Source organism: Vigna unguiculata, unplaced genomic scaffold (genome assembly GCF_004118075.2).
Source record: "Vigna unguiculata cultivar IT97K-499-35 unplaced genomic scaffold, ASM411807v1 contig_707, whole genome shotgun sequence".
NCBI lineage: Eukaryota > Viridiplantae > Streptophyta > Magnoliopsida > Fabales > Fabaceae > Vigna > Vigna unguiculata.
In genome coordinates this window covers 85,495-93,470 of record NW_021011431.1, presented here as the reverse complement: position 1 = coordinate 93,470, position 7,976 = coordinate 85,495, and the positions used below count along the sequence as shown (strand labels likewise).

The window sequence follows — 7,976 nt, the reverse complement described above, 5'->3', positions numbered from 1 at the left end:
AAATTTCAATATCATCCCGATTAAAGCTGTTAATTAATGATCCACTCAAGCTAATAACGATCCACTACTTAATGATTGATTGTAACTGAATTTAAGGCTACCAAAAGTCATTCACAAACTTTGAGCAAAGGTCCTCTTGATCTTCCAAAGGTTGGTTTTTAAGTTGGCATATGGACGCTTATTTCAACTTGAAGATAAAGCAAAACTAAAGCCCATTAATTGGTTAAGCACAAACACAATTTGGTCAGCCAATTTTACAAGGCATTGGGCCCTTATTTAAATAAAAGAAACTGCATCAACACGGCGCATTAGTCATCCTCCATTTAACCCATATGCAATTCACATCATACCCTCCTTCTCTGAGAAGATTTGTCCCGAATCTTAAGACACGTGTTTTAGTGTAAGTTTATTATGATCTTGTGAAGGACTTTTATTTTTTCATAACTTGAAACTAATTCTCTTCTTCCAGGATCAAATTCAACTTGATATTTGTTACTTTCCAATGGTTGCAATCCGTCGATAACATTTCTTGGCAACAGTACCCCACCTTGATATGTAACAATAAATAATTCCATGCATTGTGTTTGACGAGTTTGCTTCTTATTGACGGACCAAATGCATAATAAAGCACTATGAACAAGCTTCCTTTTTAAACATGGAAGTTGGTGTGTTTCACTCACATGCTTATCCTTTTGTTCCTGTAAAATGGCATCACAAACTTCAGAAGAAAAAACATTGACGAATAAACTTTCTCTAGTTCCATTTCTTTTTCTTTATTTTCCCTTCCTTCTCCAGTTTATATTACTTCTTTTTCTATTCTTTCTTTTTCTGTTTTCTCCTTCAGCCTACGTTGATCCTTACTGACTTGTCTTGGTGTCATAAATTTCTACTTCTTTTGATCTCCCTCATGCCAAATAAAGGGAACGTTCATCAAGATGGAGTGTTTAAAAACGAAGCCATGCCCCATCCCAAAAGAAGATGACAAGAGTCCATGGGAGAAATGACACATAATACTTCTTTCACACATTGCCATGTACTGAATTTGATCCATGCTTGATCCAGATGAAAGGTTGCTGGTAACTCGAGTTTCTCCACTAGTCTTTGGCTCACAACATTGTTTTTGCTTCCGTAATCGAATGCAACTAAACATGGATGGCCTTCGGTTAAACACTTTGTATAATAAACTTCCTTTCCTATTCCAAATCTAGATAGTCAGGCTCTGAATTCCAAATTATGTGAATCCACAGGGTTCGATTCGTTTGACTGATCTATCGTTGTTCGAATGCTAACAAGCAAGAAATTTGAGAAATTATTTAAAACGAGAAAATGGAAACATAAAAGAATATGGAACGAAAATTGATAGACATCACACTTCCAAGAATGGAAGATAAGCGTAAGAGTTGAAACACACAAACGGATAAAGGACCTTTGATTAAACACACGGATTCCTGAATTACTCAAGAACTTAGGAGAATCACTCTCACTAAGATAGATGAGATAAAACTCGTTTATTTTCTGAATCAAACTCAGCTTGCCTTTATTGATGAAAATGGTTCAACTTATATAGGAGCTTTAACCATCAGAATTACAAATGACACATAAATTTCAATATCATCCCGCTTAAAGTTATTAATTAATGATCCACTCAAGCAAATGATGATCCGCTACTTAATGTTTGATTGTAACTGAATTTAAGGCTACCAAAAGTCATCAACAAGCTTTTAGCAAAGGTCCTCTTGATCTTCCAAAGGTTGGTTTTTAAGTTGGCATATGGACCCTTATTTCAACTTGAAGATAAAGCAAAACTAAAGCCTATTAATTGGTTAAGCACAAACACAATTTGGTCAGCCAATTTTACACAGCATTGGGCCCTTATTTAAATAAAAGAAACTGCATCAACACGGCGCATCATTCATCCACCATTTGACCCATATGCAATTCACATCATACCCTCCTTCTTCGAGAAAATTTGTCCCGAATCTTAAGACACCAGTTTTAATGCAAGTTTATTATGATCTTGTGAAGGACTTTTATTTTTTCACAAGTTGAAACTAATTCTCTTCTTGTAGGATCAAATTCAACTTGATATTTGTTACTTTCCAATGGTTGCAATCCGTCGATAACATTTCGTGGCAACAGTACCCCACCTTGATATGTAACAATAAATAATTCCATGCATTGTGTTTGACGAATTTGCTTCTTATCGACGGACCAAATGCATAATAAAGCACTATGAACAAGCTTCCTTTTTAAACATGGAAGTTGGTGTGTTTCATTCACATGCTTATCCTTTTGTTCCTGTAAAATGACATCAGAAACTGTAGAAGAAAAAACATTGACGAATACACTTTCTCTAGTTCCATTTCTTTTTCTTTATTTTCCCTTCCTTCTGCAGTTTATATTACTTCTTTTTCTATTCTTTCTTTTTCTGTTTTCTCCTTCAGCCTACGTTGATCCTTACTGACTTGTCTTAGTGTCATAAATTTCTACTTCTTTTGATCTCCCTCATGCCTCAAATAAAGGGAACGTTCATCAAGATGGAGTGTTTAAAAACGAAGCCATGCCCCATCCCAAAAGAAGATGACAAGAGTCCATGGGAGAAATGACACATAATACTTCTTTCACACATTGCCATGTACTGAATTTGATCCATGCTTGATCCAGATGAAAGGTTGCTGGTAACTGGAGTTTCTCCACCAATCTTTGGCTCACAACATTGTTTTTGCTTCCGTAATCGAATGCAACTAAACAAGGATGGCCTTCGGTTAAACACTTTGTATAATAAACTTCTGATGAATTCAAATTTTTGCCCTCATTTAATATTTAAATTTGGGGATTTAATTGAATTTTCTGTGCTTAAAGATTGATTTAATTAGGATTTGTGATTATTGGATTTATTGAGTAAGTTTGGTAAAAGTGGCGTAAAAATTGATTTTAGTTGCATAAAATATTATTGGATATTATAACGTTTGTTAATGCAGCTGGAATTTATTTTTGGTAAATTAATAGTGTGATTTTGAAATATTCAAAGTTACAAAATAAGTCCAAAATCAAGAAATTCTGGAAAAGAATAAATCAGGAGCTAAATGCACCCTCAGATTTTATTTGCACACTCCTCCCTCAAGTGGACCACAAAAAACCTGTTCTGCACCCCCAGTTTTCACTAAGTTGCACCCCTCCTACCACTTAAACTCCACTCAACCAGATCATGCCATGTGGCAATCCCCACCTCTTAAAATTACCCAACCAGAGCAAGCCACGTGGCAACAATCCTTGCACTAACAAGCTGTCCAATGGAAGGCTGCCACGTCATCATCTTCATCTCCCAAAACCCTAACCCTAATTTTCTCCTCTCCTTCCACCCTCCACACAGCCGCCGCCGCCAACCTTTTCCGGCCACCAATGCACGGGTTCCGCCACCTCCAACAGCAGCCTTCACGCACCATCTTCTCCATTGCAGCAGCGAACGCGAGCATCCACCACGCCACCACCATCTCCATCAAGCTCCACGACCACCACGATTCTGCAGCACACACATCTCCTCGCCGCGCCACCACCATCTTCCTCCATTCACGGCCTCCGCGAATTCTTCATCTTCTCGCACCATCTGTACCGCTGCAGCAGCGGAAGAGCTATGTCGTTCAGCCACTTCACGCGCAACACCACCACAGCTCCGTCGCGCGAACCTGCGCAGCGCACACGATCCACCACCACGGCCACCGCGAGTTCTTCTTCCTCGCGCACAACCATGGAGACGTCCGCGCGCCACCATCTTCTTCCCGCGAGCCACCAGTGCCTGCACCTACAGGAATCACGAACTATTCTGCGCAAGCAACTCGCCGAAAACGCGCCGCACCGTCGGACCACCATGAAACCACCGCGCCGTCAGCCGTCATTGCCATCTCCATCTCCATTGCATCTGCAGAAACCCTAATTCTGGAGAGAGAATCTGCACTACGACGTGTCAGCATCTGATAGGACAGTCAAACTGGTCAACTCTGGTCAACTGGTCAAAGTCAGCAGTCAACACTGGTCAAAACTGCAAATATGGTTAAATGAGAGGGGCAGAATTGGAAATTGGACAGAAATTAAGTTGCTAATTAATTAAATAAAAATAAAAGATTTTAGCAACTGACAGATAAAGCCCAAAGTCCAGTGGAAGCCTATATAAAGAGACTTAAGGGAGCAGAAACGGGGGACTGACAATTTTACAACTCACAGCTTAGACACTTAGAACTCTCTGGTTTTGGCAGATACCGTCTCCACCACATCTCTTATTCTCTTCTTTTATTTTCTTTCCTTCATCATATTATCATGTATTCCATCAAAGCCATGGAGGGCTAAGCTTTAAGGGTTGATTCCACTGTAATTTCTTAAATGGATTCTGAGGTTAGATGAATTTATATGTTTTGTTGTTTTGATTATTGTTGTGTTTTTTTTGTTTATCTATGTCCTTTGCTTCTTAATCGAATAGAAAATAATGATTTTAAATCTACATACATGCTAATCATATGAGTTAAAAGGTTTTTAAATTAAATTGAGACTTTACTTTGATTTTGTTTAGAAACTTTCATTTGATTAAATAAGTTTTTGCCAATAATTGAGACTTTAATTTGATTAGAGGTAATTACTTTAACTAAAATTAGTCAAGACTTTACTTTGATTAATTAAGTTTTCTATTTGGTAAAGAAACAAAGGAATAGACATGATTAGGCATAGTAAAATTAATTGAGACTGTACTTTGATTGAATTTACTATGGATAATCTAAAAGTTCTCACTTTTAATTGAGACTGTACTTTGGTTAAAAGTGAGAACGCCAACAAATTAATTGAGTCTTTACATTGATTGATTTGTAAATCAACAACAATAATTAATTTAACAATAATCTCTAGATAACCAATGAAGAATCTTATTTAGAAAAAGCAGTGGAATTGACCTATTTACTATTATTGTGTTTACAATCTTCCGTGTCATTTTATTTGCATATCAAAACCCCCTATTTTTATAATTGCTAGTTTTAATTGCATTTTTAAGAGTCAAATATTTGAGATCAATTCCGTATTCGTTGTGAGACGACTCAGGGTTATCTTAACCCTAACTATTTTCTTCACTACAAATTGGCAATAGTGAAGTTGCTAAAGTAGTGCTAATTTGATCGCGTCAACGACAGCGATATCAACTTCCTTTCCTATTCCAAATCTAGATAGCAAGGCTCTGAATACCAAATGATGTGAATCCACAGGGTTCGATTCGTTTGACTGATGTATCTTTGTTGGAATGCTAACAAGCAAGAAATTTGAGAAATTATTGAAAACGAGAAAATGGAAACATAAAAGAAGATGGAACGGAAATTGATAGACATCACACTTCCGAGAATGGAAGATAAGCCTAAGAGTTGAAGAACACAAAGGGATAAAGGACCTTTGATTAAACTCATGGATTCTTGAATCACTTAAGAACTTAGGAGAATCACTCTCACTAAGATAGATGAGATAAAACTCGTTTATTTTCTGAATAAAACTCAGCTTGCCCTCATTAATGAAAATGGTTCAACTTATATAGGAGCTTTAACCATCAGAATTACAAATGACACATAAATTTCAATATCATCCCGCTTAAAGCTATTAATTAATTATCCACTCAAGCTAATGACGATCCGCTACTTAATGTTTGATTGTAACTGAATTTAAGGCTACCAAAAGTCATCAACAAGCTTTAAGCAAAGGTCCTCTTGATCTTCCAAAGGTTGGTTCTTAAGTTGGCATATGGACCCTTATTTCAACTTGAAGATAAAGTAAAACTAAAGCCCATTAATTGGTTAAGCACAAACACAATTTGTTTAGCCAATTTTACAAAGCATTGGGCCCTTATTTAAATAAAAGAAACTGCATAAACACGGCGCATCATTCATCCACTATTTGACCCATATGCAATTCACATCATACCCTCCTTCTTCGAGAAGATTTGTCCCGAATCTTAAGACACCAGTTTTAATGTAAGTTTATTATGATCTTGTGAAGGACTTTTATTTTTTCACAAGTTGAAACTAATTCTCTTCTTGCAGGATCAAATTCAACTTGATATTTGTTACTTTCCAATGGTTGCAATCTGTCGATAACATTTCTTGGCAACAGTACCCTACCTTGATATGTAACAATAAATAATTCCATCCATTGTGTTTGATGAATTTGCTTCTTATCGATGGACCAAATGCATAATAAAGCACTATGAACAAGCTTCCTTTTTAAACATGGAAGTTGGTGTGTTTCATTCACATGCTTATCCTTTCGTTCCTGTAAAATGCCATCACAAACTATAGAAGAAAAAACATTGACGAATAAACTTTCTCTAGTTCCATTTCTTTTTCTTTATTTTCCCTTCCTTCTGTAGTTTATATTACTTCTTTTTCTATTCTTTCTTTTTCTGTTTTCTCCTTCAGCCTACGTTGAACTTTACTGACTTGTCTTGGTGTCATTAATTTCTACTTCTTTTGATGTCCCTCATGCCTCAAATAAAGGGAACGTTCATCAAGATAGAGTGTTTTAAAACGAAGCCATGCCCCATCCCAAAAGAAGATGACAAGAGTCCATGGGAGAATTATCACATAATACTTCTTTCACACATTGCCATGTACTGAATTTGATCCATGCTTGATCCAGATGAAAGGTTGTTGGTAACTGGAGTTTCTCCACCAATCTTTGGCTCATAACATTATTTTCGCTTCCGTAATCGAATGCAACTAACACTAGTGCAGGAAGGCCTTTTGGCAGCGGTTATTTTTCATATTCTGCACCGGTTCCCGGACCGAGGCATATTGGGACGAGGCCAAAAGAGGATAGCCTTTGGCCTCGGTTGTAAACTGAAGCCATAGAGCCCCTCTTCTACCTCGGTTGTTAGGTCTAACCGAAGCCATATGTGCTCACGTTTTTACATTTTTAAAAAATTCGCTCATGTTTTGGCCTCGGTTTTAGTATGACCCGAGGCCATATGTCCCTTTTTGGCTTCGGTTTGCGTACTACCCGAGGCCATATGTCACCATTCTCAACCGCATTCCATGGCACCCACAAATCTGCATCCCTCCCCAAAGCCCTATCCCAATCCCCCACCACCACGGTTCCCAAATTCGCTTCCCACGCCTTCCTCAACATCTCCGAAAAATCCGAATCATCTAAAACCAAAAACAGCCAATCAATCCCTCTACTCATCGAATGCACCATCTGCCTCTTCAACGCCCAATCCGCCGCCTGCGACTTATCTTGCACTATCTTAACAAACACCCCTGCCCGCCGCAGCTCCGCCGCCAGCCTGTACCCCACCTTCGGAACCAGCAGCGTCATCGCCGCGGGACCTCCTCCTCCGGAACAGATGGTGAGAGGACCTCCAGCTCTGCCTCGCCCTGGTATGCCTGCGCCTCCTCCACCTCGCCCCGGCATGCCGCCACCACCTGGCAGCGGTGTTCTGGTGTTTGGTCCTCCTCGACCTGGCATGCCACCTCCCCCAAACCCTCCAAACCAGCAACAACAGTAACGAGAGAATGGATTGGTAGGTTGTATCTGAGGGTGTGACCACACCCTTCCGTTCGAGGATGTCGAGGTTCCTGCGTTCCCGGCGCTCTTCTAGGACCCACTGGGGGAGGTGGACGAAGGCGTGGCGGTTGGCGTTGGCGGAGAAGTCAGTCACCTCGCCGAAGTGGGAGGCAAGGGTTTTTAGCGAAACAGCGGCGTCGTATGGAGGCCCGCATGGGGAGAAAAAGTGAATATTTGCAGAGAGAAATGGAGGATAGCAGCGCGCGCGAGGAAGAAATGGGGTTCAGTTTTGAGCCCTAATTAAACTATATGGCCTCGGTTCAATTTAGAACCGAGGCATATAACCCCTTTTGGCCCCGGTTCAATTTAGAACCGAGGCATATAACCCCTTTTGGCCCCGGTTCCCTAACACCTGAGGCCTAACATCCCTTTTGGCACCGGCTTTTTCC

General features: G+C 39.5%; 1 pseudogene; it reads right to left on the bottom strand.

Moving 5' to 3' along the window:
• Positions 1–3,499: 3,499 nt before the first annotated feature.
• On the bottom strand, positions 3,500–7,741 carry LOC114172934 (annotated as a pseudogene).
• Positions 7,742–7,976: the final 235 nt, after the last annotated feature.